The sequence below is a fragment of the Tamandua tetradactyla genome, chromosome 5 (genome assembly GCF_023851605.1).
Source record: "Tamandua tetradactyla isolate mTamTet1 chromosome 5, mTamTet1.pri, whole genome shotgun sequence".
Lineage (NCBI taxonomy): Eukaryota > Metazoa > Chordata > Mammalia > Pilosa > Myrmecophagidae > Tamandua > Tamandua tetradactyla.
The window spans coordinates 138,848,913-138,865,407 of NC_135331.1; the positions used below are offsets into that span (position 1 = coordinate 138,848,913).

Here is a 16,495-nt window from a genome sequence, read left to right on the forward strand (position 1 = left end):
TCACATTGCTTGCAAGTTTGCTGAGCTGAAGTAGAAGATTGATTGCTCTTCTGGCAAGAAGCTGGAAGATGGCCCCAAATTCCTGAAATCTGGTGATGCTCCCATCGTTGATATGGTTCCTGGCAAGCCCATATGTGTTGAGAGTGTCTCTGATTACCCTCTGGATCATTTTGCTATTCATGATATGAGACTGACAGTTGCCGTGGGTGTCATCAAGGCAGAAGACAAGGAGGCTGCTGGAGCTGGCAAGGTCACCAAGCCTGCCCAGAAAGCTCAGAAAGCTAAATTAATATTATTCATTACTCATAACACTTACCAGTCTTAATCATTGGTGGAAGAACAGTCTCAGAACTGTTTGTATCAACTGGCCATTTAAATTTAATGGTAAAAGACTGGTTAATGATAACAATGCACAATGAAGTCTTCAGAAGGAAAGGAATGTTTTGTGGACCATTTGTTTTCATGTGATAGTTTTAAGTTATTAGATTTTAAAACCAGTACTTCTTAAATGGAAACAACAACCAAAAATCTGTCACAGAATTTTGAGACCCATTAAAATAAAGTTTAATGAGAAAAAAAATGGATTTGACAAGAACTACTTTTAGGAGGAAGGTAATCAGTAAGGATGGGCTGGGTAATGCAACGGTAAGAAAATTACAAAAATATCTTAATGGCTTATATCAACAATACTTTATTTCTTGTTCACTTTATATGAAAGCTGCTTATTGTTTGTGGCTCTGTTCAACATCTTCATTACTCTTGGGTCAACACTGAAAGAGAGGCTCCCATCTCAGTTACAGCCAGTCTCAAGAAGCAGGGAAAATAAAAATGGTGGAACCATGTGATGAAGTTTAGGCTTTTGCTGGATGTGGCATACAGCACTCACATTTGATTGGCTGTTGCAACTCACATGACCAAGCCTGATATAAATAGGGTAGAGATAAGTAATCTCCCACAGGGAACATTCAGTAGAACTGGTTCTGTGGGGAACATTCTCTGAAGAACTCTATACTAGGCATACAGAAAATGAAACTCTCTCCGAGCTTGGGACACCCTGTGTTCCTGGTGGCAAAGAAAGAAATCAGGACCATGGGGCACCACTAAATTACAGCACACACAAATCTTGGATTTCATCCCAAACCTTTTAGACTTGTAGTTATTGTATTTCTTTCAATTTTGGGAAAAAAACAGTAATCAAAAGAAAGACAGTATAATCGTCAAAATTTCATTCCTTTAGCTTAATCAGCCTAAATATTTTTAAAAGAAGAAAAACATTAAATCTTCAGTTTTCTTTTGCATAAAAATTTTGATTGCTGGACATATCTATAAAAAATAGAAACGTACCTGCTACTTTTTGAAGGGACCTAGGTTAGTTTGGTTTTCTTCTTTAAGCTATTAAATAGAACAGAGCTCTATGTATTATAAATTAACGTAGGCCAGCTGATGCCCTGCTCTCATCACAGCATTTGGCTCATGTTTCCTGACTGGGCTGTGTACGCTTCCCCACTTGGCCCTGCCAATATGTCACTGCAGATGGGTCAGGATGATTTGACGAAAAGCAAACAGTTTTGGCCAAATAACTACCTGACTCTGGGCTATATTTGAACCAATAACACAGTTGGCGAAAGGTTTCAAAACTCCAATGATACAGCATAACATTCCCTTACTGTAGAAAAAAAAGGATTAAAAAGAAAAGACACATATCCAATGTTAATGACTGGGACTTTATTTTCTTTTTCTACTTAATGCCCTCACCTCCTTTATTTTTATATTAGACAAGGGACAGAGATAACTCATCCCAATTAAGAAAAAAACTAAAAACATTAGGTAAGATTATCATTGGTTGGCTAAATCGATTGGCTAATTACTGATGCCAAAACTTTACTTTCCTGGCTGAAATGTGAAAGTATATGAAAGTTTTTACTGACAAGCCCAATAATAATTCCATATTGAACATTTTGTGAGTAAGGATCACAGTGAGCTCCACTCCTTTAAGAAATACCGTTACCTTATGATCTGAAACCATTGACCCATTCAATGCAATTAGTACCACTTATTTAAAACTAACCTTAAAACATGTGATTGCAGCAATATGTACTTTACCTAGCCTAGCACTACCACACCATTACAAGCCCCTTCATTAAAAATGTTTTAATACACTCACATACACACACAAACATCTACATATGATACATGTACCTACATGCCTAAGTTAAAACATTATATATATATAAATAGCTTTTGAATATATGTATATCAATAATTTTAAATCCAAATATCTATACATTGGTAGCTAGAAAGACCATGATTGAAATCTTCTATTCAAACAAAACATCCTTAAGGTAGTTTTAACTGGTGCCCTTTCAAAAGGCCAGTAACTAGAACAGTGACTGTGTTTTATGAATGTGTGGATTTACTCTCTCCTGGGCCATTTGTTTTGAATGACATAACTAATAAGGTTTGTGTTTTCCTCTCCACCACAAACTTCTTTGGTTTATGGACAATGGGAATGACTTGGGTTTGGCTTTACTTGAATGGAACTAGTCCTTATGGAACTTGACAATCAGTCATTTGTCAAGAGAATTTGCAAACAATTAGAAGAAAGACAACCCTGCAATAGGTTATGATGGATGTATGTCTCTCCAGAAATGTGCAGTAACAGAGGTTGCACACAAAAGAAGCTGTATTTCGAGACCCTGAAGTGGCTATATACAAAATAAGTAATTTTGCACTGCCTAAATTTAATGAGGACAAACACATCAGAGTGGGCACAAAACAATAATCCACACTTTTTCTTCCTCCACATGGTCTTCATAACAGTCTATGCACTTAAATTATTTTGTTAGCTAAGGCCTATAGTTGAGATGCAATAAGAACTTCCCACTAACTTCTAACTAGAATCCATAGCTAATCATCTTGAAACATCAGTTTCTCAACTTAACACTTATTATAAAACTATCCAGAGAAATGGCATGTGATATTTTATTATTCATCTACACTATTAACTATATATATTTCAATTATCATTTTGGATGAGTGTTATAAACTATTTTTCCAACTGTTCACAATACTAACGAATTAGAGGAACTTTAAAGAAAGAAGAAAAGGTTAGGGTTGTGTCAATGAAGGCCACAAATATGAACTTGACTGCAGCAAATAAGTACTCTATGTTAGAAAGGAAATAATGGGTATGTGTTCTAGTTTACAAGTTGCCAGAATACAATATACCAGAAATGAAATGATTTCTAAAGGGGAATTTATTAAGTTGCAAGTATACCTGTTCTAAGGCCATGAAAATGTCCAAATTAAGGCACCAAAAAAGGGGTTATCTTCACTCAAGAAAGGCCGATGAAGTTCAGGGTTTCTCTCTCAATTGGAAAGGCACATGGCAAACACGGTGACATCTGCTATGTTTCTCTCCAGGCTTCTTGTTCCATGAAGCTCCTCTGGGGGCATTTTCCTTTTCCATTTCCAAAGGTCTCTGGCTGCATCAGAGCTTTTTCCAAAATGGTTCCCTCTTAAAGGGCTCCAGTAAGCAACCCCACCTTGAATGGGTGGAGACACATCTCCATGGAAACCCTCTAATCAAAAGTTACTACCCACAATTGGGTGGGTCACATCTCCATGAATGATAAAAAAAAACTCCTACCCAGCAATATTGAATGAGGATTAAAGGGCATAGATTTCTGGGGTACACCAGATTCAAGCTGGCACAGTATGTCACTGGGTTCTGAGTATTTACAGTAGCAAAATGTAAATTTCCCTTTTATTAAAACCAGCTGTAAGAGGGATGCACTGCAACCCAACCCAGAGCATTTTCCATATTGTTTCCTTGAGTCTTGGTGTCACAACCTTTTCACCTGGGTTCACTGCCTGCTGTATCTAATGAGAGCCCCACAGCATTTGTGGTTGAGATTCTGCTAGCCACCACTCATCAGGAAATGGCCAAGACAAAAAATAAAATTCAAAGATATTTTAACACTAATAGTGTGATCTATAGTAGGAAAGATGAGCAGCAGTCTGTTCCAACCAATGAGATTTCCAAGGGAACTTTCAAGAGCCAAGACAACGTAAATAAGACTATGAAAAAAGGCTTGTTAAATATTATTAAGGGCATGAAAGTTGAATTAAGCAAATTAAATGTACAAACAACCAAGCCACCCAACAGGAGACCACTTAAAAGTAAGAAGGCTAGAATTGGTAGGCTTCAAAAAGCTACAGAAGAAATCACAAGAAGAGAAATGAGTCTCTGAGTCCTGAGTTAGTGGTAGATGCATTTGCTGTCCTAGTATCTCTCCCTTTTGACAAGCAAATGACCAAGTCAGAGCTGCTCAGACATTTATGGCCGCACAAAGAAGAATCAAGGGCAAAGAAACATGTAGAAAGACAGAAAGTTAGTTTCAGTAACATAATATCAGATATGAAAGTTGCCAGATTGGCTACAGCTAGAATTAGTACTAGACCAGAGTATCAGACTCAATTTGACAAAAGATCAGGAAATTTTGTTGACAAGCAGAAGACTTCTGATCTTAGAAAAGTTTTAAGAAAAATATATTCAAGGGGAAGAGACTTAATATTTTTTAGAGTAAGGCAGTTACTGAAGAGGCAACTGAAATAGAGACATCACCTTCGCTTTGGGATGTGGAATTTGCTAAGCAGTTAGCACAGTAAATCAACAGTCCTTACAGAATGGTTTTGAAGAGATGATCCAGTGGACAAAAGAGGGGAAACTGGGAGTTCCTAATTAACAATGAAGTAGGTTTCAATGATGATGGTTCAAAATTTCATGAACACATATTTCTGGATAAATACCCATAGCATTTTCCAAAATAAGAACCAATTCACCACTTCATGGAGCTGGTGATTTGTGGCCTTTTAAAAAATCTATATCTGAGTGTTAAAAAGAAGATTGAACACATAGGGTGGTTTAGAAATTATTTCAATGAAAAGAGGGACATTCTAAAAGAAAGTGACATACAGTTTAGTTGAAGACCATGTAAATTTTTATTTCAAGCTATTGGATTTGGTACTATCACTAAATAAAATAATTTTAGTAGAAAAACAAAACACAACCAACTTTAAGAAAATCTGAAACTAGCTGCCTAAACCTGAAACTTTTAGTAAAAGAAACAGCCACTTTCTGACACCTCCAACCTGGTTGGTCTTAGTTTGCCAAGCTGCCATGACAAATACCCACACAATGAGTTGGCTTAAACCACGGGAATTTATCAGCTCATGGTTTCAGAGGCAGAAGTCCAAATCAAGGTGTTGGCTAGAAGTTTTGCTTCCTCCCAGAGTCAGTACCCTTCTGACAAACCAGCAAGTTGAGTTCCTTAGATTTTTTGTTACTTGACCATGTCCTTTCCTTTTACCACCAGGTTTCCATTGACTTACAGCTTCTGACTTACAGCTCCCTGTGGCTTTTTATATGTTTGAATTTCCTTTGCTTATAATGGACTGCAACAATCTGCTTCAACTAAAATAACATTTCACAGGATCCTATTTACAATTCACACCTATAGGAATGTGGCTCAAGACCAAGAATCTATCTAAATTGGGGTATATAATTCAACCTACCATACCTGTTGATACATAGTAAAGCTTTAAAAAAATTATGAAACATGTTGTCTAACCTCCATATGTTTGTGGATTTTCTGGCCTTCTGCCTCTTGTTGATTTCCACTTTCATCTCATTGTGGTCTGAGAAAGTATTTTGTATGATTTGAATCTTTTAGAGTTTGTTGGGACTTGCTTTGTGACCCAGTATGTGGTATATCTTGTAGGGTGATCTATGAGCTCTTGAGAGGAGTGTGTGTCCTGCTGTGGGGTGTAATGTCCTGTAAAGTCTACTTTATTTATAGTATTGTTCAAGGTTTCTGTTCCCTTGTTAGTACTCTGTCTAGATGTTCTATCCACTGATGAAAGTGTATTTGAAGTCTCCAACTATTATTGTGGAGGTGACTACTTCTCCCTTCAGTGTTGTCAGTATGTGCCTTGTGTATTTTAGGAGCACTCTGGATCAGTACATGAATGTTTATGATTGGTATGTCTTCTTGAAGAATTGCTACTTTTATTAATAAAAATATATATAAAGCAATTCTTTAGAATCGAGTAGACAAGAAATTCACTATAAAGTAAAGGGTTTTACAATTCAAAGAATGTAAAAAGTCATTTTCCAAAGGTCTAGCAAATAGAATTGTAAAGACAGGCACTACACACTCCTCACCTCTCACCTATGTCTTTGTAAGAGTTCCCGTATGTCCTCTTACAGGTGTATCTAATAAATTTTCTGCCTGCTTACTCCATGCTATGCTATGCCACTGAATTCTTTCTTGCAGCATGGCCAAGAATCTAGGAAGCCAAAATCCAGTAACATATTCTGGTGAGCCAGCCAGGAGCCATTTCTCTTTGACTATTAGAACTGGTGAGTACCAGGGCTTGGCCATGTGCTGCTGCTTTTTCTTCTTGCTTGACTCACTGCTATCCCTTCCTATGTCCTCATTTTCACTGTCCTCTCTAGGAGTCTAGGGGTTCTAATGCAGCTTCTCCAGGACATAACCTTTGTTCATCTCATCCTCAGAGGTGCCAAAAGCCCTATCCCCACGCTGTGTAGATCCAAGGAAGCTCAGGGTGGCAGATGATACCACAGATTGGGACATGATTGGGGATTTCTCCCCATGTTGTGCAGGAGTCCAATGGGAATGAAATCAGGCCCCTCTCTCTCTCGTAACCTAAGGGCTTTAATGCAGCTCCCCCAGGACAAAAACCTCAGTGTACCCTCAGCTTCCAGCTCCCTCCTAGGAGGTAGCAGAAGTCCTGCCTCCATGCCATGTAGATCCAAGGAGGCTCAGGGTGGCAGGTGATACTGCCCTTTGGGACCTGATTGGGGGCTTCTCCCCGAGTCCAACAGGAGTCCAATGGGTGCCAAATCAAGTCCCCATATCTCTGACTCTCTGTCTCTCTCTCCTCTGCTATCTGAGACTTCCTACACTCTCTCCTTTTCTTCCCTCTGAAGACCGAGACCCTTCCTATTGAATCTGTTCCTCTTTTCACGTCTTTGACAGAGGTCCTCTCCTGCCTCCATGAGAATCTCCCTCTTTCTCTTCTACCTGTCTTTCAGGTAATACATTCTGTCTTTTGTAATACAAGATTCTGGGCTAAAAATTGTTGTACCAAACAAGGTGTTGTCTTTAACATTCTAGGGACTCACCTCTAGTTTAGGCCTAAGAGAATTAGGTACTTTCCAATGGGACTGTCTTTTCCTGAAAGCCAGAAGTGAAGTTTGCAGGGTAAATGGAAGTCCTGGCTATCCTCTCTGCATCTTTCCATCTCTTTGTCTGCCACTGTGTCTCAAGTTCCAGCACATTTTACTATTAGCCCTACTGAGAGTGTTGTCTAATCCAGGAGGAAATCATTGGCTGGAGAAATTAGGCTGTTAGGTGTGAAAAAGTTTTATGCTGCAAGGGATGGAGGGAGCCTCAATCCTGCCCCTATCCTATAGTAAGTCCATACCTAGACCATGTAAATTTCCTGAAAAGGCCACATTTTATTGCATGACTGGCCTTTCCCAAGACATTTCCCCTCAATGGGAGCCTGATATCTTTGTCACATGTTCCTTCCCTCTAGCCCAACCTGGGTAATGCCCAGGGAAATTCCCTCCCTACAGCTTGTTTCTGGCAAAGACTTTCCATTCTCTTAGGCAATAAGTCAGGAAGTAAATTTAGAGCACAGATACCCAGGAAGATGAGTGGGTCAGTTCAGTAGTCTTGGGGTGGTCCCACCCAGGCCATTTGTCTCCTGAGTCTTTGAGGAGCCCTGGGGATATCCAGGGATAAGGAGCTTAATGCCATGGGCCTGAAGGATTAGTGCTCAGAATAACAGGCCAGCAACCTAGAACACCAGGCACCAATAGAAAAATCTGCCTTTTTATCTCTCTTCCTTAAAAAATGGGTGTTGCCTCAGTACATGGAATCTTGAATAGAAGATTGCTGGTTTGTCCAGGTTACTGTTATGCCCCAATAAATCACAGAGTAATTTGCGCAGTGAATAAAGACATATGGATAAAAAATAAATAATAGTGGGGATAAGGGGTAAAATGAATTGGGTAGGTTGAAATACCTGTGGTTATTGACAGGGAGGGATAAGGGCTATGGGATGTATGAGTTTTTTCTATTTATTTCTTTTTTCTGGAGTGATGTAAATGTTCTAAAAATGACCATGGTGATGAATACACAACTATGTGATGCTATTGTGAACCATTCATTGTATACAATGTATATTCTGTATGTGTGTGAAGATTTGTCATGAAAAATATATTTTTTTAAAAAGTGGTGCCTTCAGTATTTCCTACAGCATATTACCTAGCCACGATATCACCTGGAGACCAGCCAACATTGGCCAACAAATAGGACAGTCAGCCATAACCTTATCTCACAATTAAATCTCCTTTATAAGAAGGAAAGTGGCAAGAAATTCCCTATGTTATAACTTATATCAGGACAAACCCATAAAGCACTCTTGCAAATTATGTTATGTCCAGGAAAACTGTCAAAAACTTCTTGATGATTCTTCTTTGTGGAAGGAGGCAAGTAGTTCAAATAATCCTCTTTTAAATAACCCGTCCCCCAATCCTCTCTTAATCTCTATTGAAACCTATTATGGTTGAATTTAAAATTACTCTTCTTTTTAGCCCTCAGGAAACAGGAAATTTAGAGGACAATAGGGCTCCTCTTTTTCTTTTTCCAAAGAAAATAGCAAATGCTAACAGTCAATATAAACTAAAAAAAGATGGAGAGGCATAGCCCTCCAATGGGATTCTTAATTACAACACCATTCTCCAGTTGGTAAACAACAGAGAAGGTAATCAGAAATTCCATATGCTCAAACATTTATAGTTCTCTATCAAGACAAGGACCTAAAAAAGACTTGCCACTTGTGTTATGCCCATGTCTCGATTTCCATTAAAGAAAAAAATACTTGTTAGTTAAAAAGCATGAAAAAATGTATCACAAAGTTGGTTAATTATAATAAGTGAAGGGAAATCACTCAGGAAAATCTGGCCCTGTTCCAGGGAAGGTTAGTGGAAGTCCTTTAAAAAGCACACTAATGTAAGCCCAGATTTCTGAGAAAGTCAAATTTTGCTAGGAGCACCCATTTCACCAGCTAGTTGACCCCTGACACTTAGAGAAAGCAGCAAAAGCTCTCCATAGCCTTGCAAACTCCCACTAATGACTTATTAAGAACTGCCTTTTCTATCTTTCAATTGAGGCAAGGCTGAAGAAGGGAAGGCAATGAGGGTTAAACAAAAGATCAGAGAGCAGGCTCAGTTGATTGCATATGCTGTTAACAGCATCCTGTCCTCTCAAGGCCACCCAAATTGTGGCTCCATCAAGGACTTTACTTCATCTGTGGGTCAGAGGGTCACTGGTAGAGAGGGTGCCAGAAGCCTCGAGATGACCCTCAACCTTAGGATCCAATGGGGTCTTGCCCCAAGTTCCACCAAGAATGAGCTTCAGACACTCGGACTGTACTGTCTCTAAAGGGGGGTCAGAATAGCCCCTCAAGCCCTGCATGCAAAAAATGAAGAAGACTGAGGGTGCCCAACACTATGTATGGCCCTGCTGACTTCACATCTGACCAACTGGAGCCCCAGGTGACACACAACTGGACAGGTAAGATTATTAATTTCTTAATTAACATTGGACCCACTCTGTCCTAAACTGCCTCTCTGGGCCTACCTCTACTTGGACTTGCCTAATTATGGGAGGTGATGGTAAAGCCAAAACTAAAACATTCACTATCCCTCTCCTTTGTAGGCTTAAAGATGTTCTAGTGTGCCATCAATTCTCATTGTACCTGAAAGCCTCAACCCCTTCTAGGGAGATCTTTTTCACTCCCTAGGGACACCTTAACACTACTTGTGTTTACCCAACTTGTGTTTACCAACTTGTTTGCCCAGAGGCAATACTAGATCAAGGCCTCTTGACATCTAAGAGAAGATCCTTAAGCAAAGAAACTCATCTATATAAACTAAAGGCATCCCACAGCTAGCCAAATAACTGCTAACTGCATTCAAATTTTCAGTTCTAAATCTTTAAAAACTCATTTTTATATCCCTCTTCACCCTAACTCTCAATTCCTTTGCTGCTGTTAAATGGCATGTACTTAATAATAAAATTCCCATACATTCACTTAGTGTTGCCCCAAGGATTTCAAAATAATCCTTATATCTTTAAACATGTCTTAACAACAGACCGCACTGAACTCCAGTGCCCTCACGTTAACTTTATAAACACATTCCTAGTATGAAAGTAAATTCTATTATATTCAAGCTAACCAAAACTTAATAAGCTTGTTCATAGTATATTTTTTACAAAACTTTTCTTTAAACCTGTGTATGCATACACAACTAAAATTTAGTTTTCTCTATAAAATAATGTAAATTGTTAGTCTACTTTTAATGAAAGGTTTAAAAGTTTTTAACCATCTGAGTACTCTAAAAAACAGTTTAATAATAATATCCTTTCTTAATGTTTATGTTAACCTTATCATCCTTTATTTCAGGAAACAAATCTTCTCACCCTTAAAAGAAAACTTACAAAAGATTGTTCTCTCACCCTGTAAAAGTAAGATGCTAAAATAGCTTAACACAGTATATTAAAACATGCTTAACAAGTATTAAAATAATTAAAAGAAATTTTCTATCCTTCTGTTAGTTAAATTTGCATAAGTAAAATGTTATTCATATACTTTTAAAATGTATGAATTCCTAAAGACCTGGTAATTAACATAACCCTAGTAAATGTGTAAAAGTAAAACAAGACAAAACTTCGGCTAGTTTGTAATTAATAGCCCCAGTATAAAACAACTGTCAAACGTTTTCATTTCTAAAAGGACTTAAAGTATAAGTTCTTACAGCAATCACATTTACTCCTAAGCTTTAACTGTGTTATTTCTAAATTCTAAAATGCTTTACTGTTTGTAAAACCTAGCAGTTCTTTAGGCTTAGTAGAACTTTAAGTATCTATGTAACACCTAAGACTTAAAGTTCAAGTTCTCCAGCTTTAAAAGCCAACATTACTCCATACAGCAACATATAAATAATGCTACTCTAGTTAAGACTAAAATAAACATAATAGTATCTATATGTTCAAACTATTAAACTTCTCACTTGGGAAATTCCTTCTATTCTCTTAACAAGTGAGGATTTCCAATTTAAGAAGCTAAAACCCTACTCCCAGGAACCTTAGCTCAAAAAGCAAAAATGGCCCTCACTTGAGTCTTAGAATTAGGAAACGGTAAAAGGCTTTGCCTTCCTAGTCCTGCATGCTCATACAGCAGTGAAAAAAGAGCAAGCCTTGCTCCCAATTAAACCTCACCAAGAGATACTCAATTTCTTAAATGCCATGCTCTTACCAAAAAAAAAAAAAAAAAAAATACTGGTAATTCATTGCCCTAGCCATCAGTAAAATAACACTAACGTCTCTTGTGGGCACAACTGAGCCAACACAACAGCCAAAGCTGCAGCTCAATCAAGCCCTGTCTAAGCCTCATTCCTGCACCTTTTTTTTTTTAATTAAAAAAAAGTATTTTTACTGGAGAGATGTTTATTGGGTACAAAATTTATATTTTATATTATATATATTATATTTATATTTAACATTTCTTAATTTAACTTGTGTGGTCAGTTAGTTGAACACAAGTACATGGAATCTTGAATAGGGTGTGGCTTGTGGTTTGTTGGTTTGTCCAGGTTAGTGTGATGCCCCAATCAATCCCAGAATTATTGGGGCAGTGAACAAAGAAGTAGTTGCAAAGTCCCTTTGGAGAATTAGGGAGAAAGGGGGAAAGATTCAACTTTCCTATTTGGAAAATTTCTGATATTCTCACAAGCAGTGGAGACAACCATATCAATAGGCTGAGCCCTCTATGTTGGGCTTCACCCCTATAAAACTTAATCCTGCAAAGGATAGGCTAAGTCTACTTAAAAGAGTCACCCCCAGAGAACCTCTTTGTTGCTCAGATGTGGTCTTTCCCTGTAAGCCAACTTGGCAGGTGAACTCATTGTCCTCCCTCTGCATGGGACATGAATCCCAGGGGTGTAAATCTCCCCGGCAAGGTGGAACAGGACTCCTAGGATGAGCCAGGACCCAGCATCATAGGATTGAGAAAGCCTTCTTGACCAAAAGGGAATAAAAGAGAGAAATGAGACAAAATAAAATTTCAGTGGTTGAGAGATTTCAAACAGAGTTGAAAGGTTATCCTGAAGGTTATTCTCATGCATTATACAGATATCCCTCTTTAGTTTAGGGCATATTGGAGTGGTGAGAGGGAAGTACCTGAAACTGTTGAGCTGTGTTCCAGTAGCCTTAGTTCTTGAAGACGATTGTATAAAGATGTAACTTTTGGGCAGGCCATGGTGGCTCAGCAGGTAAGAGTGCTTGCCTGCCATGCCCGAGGACCCGGGTTCGATTCCCGGTGCCTGCCCATGTATTAAAAAAAAAAAAAAAAGATGTAACTTTTACAACGTGATTGTGAAATCACAGTGTGACTGTGATTGTGTCTGATGCTCCTTTTATCCAGGGTATGGACAGATGAGAAACAATATGGATTAAAAAAATAATAGGGGGAACAAATAAAAAAATAATAATAGAGAGGACAAAGGGTAGAATAAATAGGGTAGATGGAAATACTAGTGGTTGATGGGAAGGAGGAGTAAGGGGTATAGTATGTATGAGTTTTTCTTTTTTCTTTCTTTTTCTGGAATGATGTAAATGTTCTAAAAAATGATCATGGTGATGAATACACAACTATGTGATAAAAAAAGAGAGAGACCATCATATAAAAACAAAGAACCAAGAAATACCCTGAGGTTTTTTCTTCAGTGACTGAGTGGACAGCAGATATCACTGACTAAGAAAAAATGGTCAAGAAGTAGATTTGGAAGTGGGAATTGAATATTAAGAGTTCTGATTTGGCTATGTTAACTGAAATGTCTTTGACAGTCCAAATAAATGTAGACCTTGTAGATTCAAATATTACACTTAGGCTGACATATTTCTCATTTCGGTGGAATGATATCACCATCTACCTCATCTCCCAGGGGAAAGCCTAAATATCATCCCAGACCAGGCTTTCTCTTTCTCTACCTGTCGCCCCTCTTCCAATCAGTTCAAGATCTCTAGAATTTACCACTTCCTTCTTACAGCTGAATTCTCACATCCAAACTCAATTCTCGTCAATTCAATTCTCACTACTCTGTAGCACTGAATCATTAGGACCAAAAGATTGTGTAACTGCTGCTGTGTGGTACTTGTCGAACACAGGACACAACCCAACCAGATAATATTTGGTTATCTGAATTATGATAGCATTTCATAAGCTAATTTTAAGTCTTCCCTTCTTGTATGCACACACCTTAAAACTAGCAGTATTTTCCACACACTACCATAATTACTAGGTACTATCTGCCTCACTGACATTTGGTTTCTTGACCAGAAAAAAATGATGGGTGACAAATGCTAATGTTGCCAGGACTCTAACAACTGTCTAGTTAACCAGAGCTCCTGTTAAGATATCAAGACTAGTTACAAAGTTCAAAACAGCTTAGTATCACCCAGCTAAGCCCAGTGTTTCTAGCTCCTGTTAGTCTAGTTCGTGAACTGAAGCTTTGCCCAGTATTTGTTTGATCATTCCTTAGATAATGCTATGAGACAATACGATGAAAAGAGGAAAAGAGGAAGAAAGAGAAGAGAATAAAAGATATGTTCATCATCTCACTTCAACCCTCTCAAACATTATCATCATTAAAACACAGTATAGTGTTTCAAGCATTTTCTTGTTCAAAGGACCATTAAAATGGATTTTAACTGAATACTAAGGATCTGCTATAAAAAGCTATTTAAAGAATGAAAAGAGAGAAAATAAACATAAATGATTAGAAACTGTTAAATTTCCTTGGAAATGATAAGAGGGTCTCCATTATTACTGGCAATGGAGAAGGAGACATAAGGTATGGCAGAAACTAAATAACAGAAAAGACTCTAGTTGACTCCAGTTGAGAAGAATGAATTGAGTTGGGGCAAAACCAATCAGATTAGAAGCAGCTCATGGGGTGGCATGCATTAAGAGATGGAGATACTTATACAAGCTGGTCTTGGTATCTCATGAAGGTTATGAGAGTCCACAGGCTAGAATTTGAATTTCATGGTTGAGGTAACTGAAAAATCATCACCAAATTTGACCAATTACATATTGGACCAGCCAGGGTCAGAAACACACTTCCTTTCTGTTTCCATACCCTCACCTCCATAAGAAGTTAATTTGTATTGCACAACCCAGTCTTCTGGCTTAGACAGAAACTGTTCATTTTTTAGAAATTACCAAAATATTTATAGCTTGACTAAGCTAATTTAAAACACACAGCAAAATCATGCCATCCCTATGTTCTTTGGGCTGCAGCTGTGGGAGTAACTGCATGTCTCTAAGCCAACGACGGCTCAGGAACACTCTATTAAAAGCAATACTTTCCATACTTTCCATAGTTCATGGGAACTATTGTATAGATTACATATGACCCCTTTTGTTCATTAGGTAATCTAGCACAGAGATCCAACTGTTTCCTGTCATGTTTTCTTCAAAACCTAAACTTTCAAGGCAACTTGAGAGGGATCCTGAGCTCATCCTATGCTGAGTATTTTGTGTCCTGACCCAGGAAAATATTTTATAATCCATTTCCTAATACAGGAAAAGCTGAGTCTTGCCATTGTACAAGCCTAAAATTTGCCCTGAAAAATGACTGTGATTAAATAAAACAATTGGAAAAAGATTTCCTTAGATCTGATGAGAAAATTCAACATTTGCCCCAGGGCTACAGCTAGGCTTTGCCATCAGGAATCATGGCCAAAGTCTAAGAAAGGCAGATAAGCTGCCCCGTGCACCTGAATAAGACACCAGGTATTTTTTATTTTTCTCTTGACCCTTCAGTAGAAGCAGTGATTATTAGCTTCTTTCATTTTTTTTATTAGAGAAGTTGTAGGTCTACAGAAAAATCACACAGAAAATATAGTTTCCATACACACTCCCACAGACACACATACTTGTTAGCTTCTTTAATACCTTAGAGAAACACCAAAACATTTCCAAATCTCCAGAGAATATGAAATTTATCAACTATAGGTGTAGTAGACAAACTCTTATTTTTACTATTTAAAATGATTCCTTCAGGGAAACCATTTTGTCTTAACTTACACATGCTTACTTATTTGTCATAACTTAGACATGCTTGCATGCAAGCAGAAATAAGAAAACTTCTGCTCTAAAATATATATGGACAAAAGGTAAATGGAAGAGGGGATGGGGCCATTAGGAAATGAGACCAACCATCAGCGATGTTTCTTCAGAAAACTTCTTGAAATAGATTTTGATTTCATATTCTGCATGATTCACATATGCTTTTGATAAAAGCAAAAGGAACAAAATTACAAAGTCCAACATTGTCATCACTATATGTAATATGCAAATTATGGTCTTTAGCATCTGAGAGGTCAGGATAGCTGTGCCCACAGAAAAGCAATTTCTTTCTCAACCTCATATTGTTTAAACTACCCTAATCTCTGGTGAGGCAAGCATGGGCGTCCATACAAAGTGCAATGTTGTGATCTATGTCATTTAGCAGATGAAGAAGGGCCCTGTGAAGAACACAGTCACCAGGCTGAGACTGGCAGAAAATAGCCCAAAATGAGTCATATAATGTAAGAAGGTACAAAAGATGATTCATCAAGTCTAAAGGAAAATAAATAGAAGCGAATGGTTACTGATCACAGTGAAACTCAGTTCCAACAGGGAGAGTTTATTGGTCTGCATTACAGTGAGCCCTGCCACTGAGTTGACGGGATGAGGTGATGGTGCTGAAAATGTTGTAATGGATAGGGGTGAGGAAGTAGCTCCTTTTGGGGTGGTAGCACTGTAGTGGCTGCTGTTTTCAGTTAAGGATCTTTGTGGCAGAGGGATACATCTGCACTAAATGTTATGAAGTGTGTGATGTAAAATGATTTATCCAGAAGGCTGTACAATTGGCATCAGATAAAACATTTGGAATCATTTTAGATGTACATTACCTAGAGGCAGCATTCCCTCCCCAATGCTAAATTTAAACCATTTCTGTTATTTCAGGCTCTCTAATGAAATCTGTTTCTCATAGGATGTCTCTGTCTTGGAAATAGCAAAACAGAAGGGAATTTGAAGCATATAAGTCACTAGTTCTTTTATCCCCCTCCCCCACACACATGTACACACACACACACACACACACACACACATCCCTTTCATTAAAAAAGTCAAAACAGAAGATAGAATGCATGGGAGTGATAAAGATGTGCTTCCCAGGATGGGGGAAGCTGAGGGAGGGGGTTGCTAAAGGCTGCCAATAGCTCACAAGCAGCAGCACGAACTGACTCATGCAAAGCCCCAAAGGAATCAGTTCCCTCAGTCACCC

At 38.1% G+C, this 16,495-nt stretch overlaps 1 long non-coding RNA gene and 1 pseudogene across 1 annotated transcript in view; one reads left to right on the top strand and one right to left on the bottom strand.

Moving 5' to 3' along the window:
• The window catches only part of LOC143684907 (uncharacterized), an 88,639-nt gene that overhangs the window by 53,101 nt on the left and 19,043 nt on the right, over positions 1–16,495 (bottom strand). The gene's annotated exons all lie outside the window — the stretch shown is intronic.
• Positions 3,942–4,989, top strand: LOC143684906 (small ribosomal subunit protein mS31 pseudogene; annotated as a pseudogene).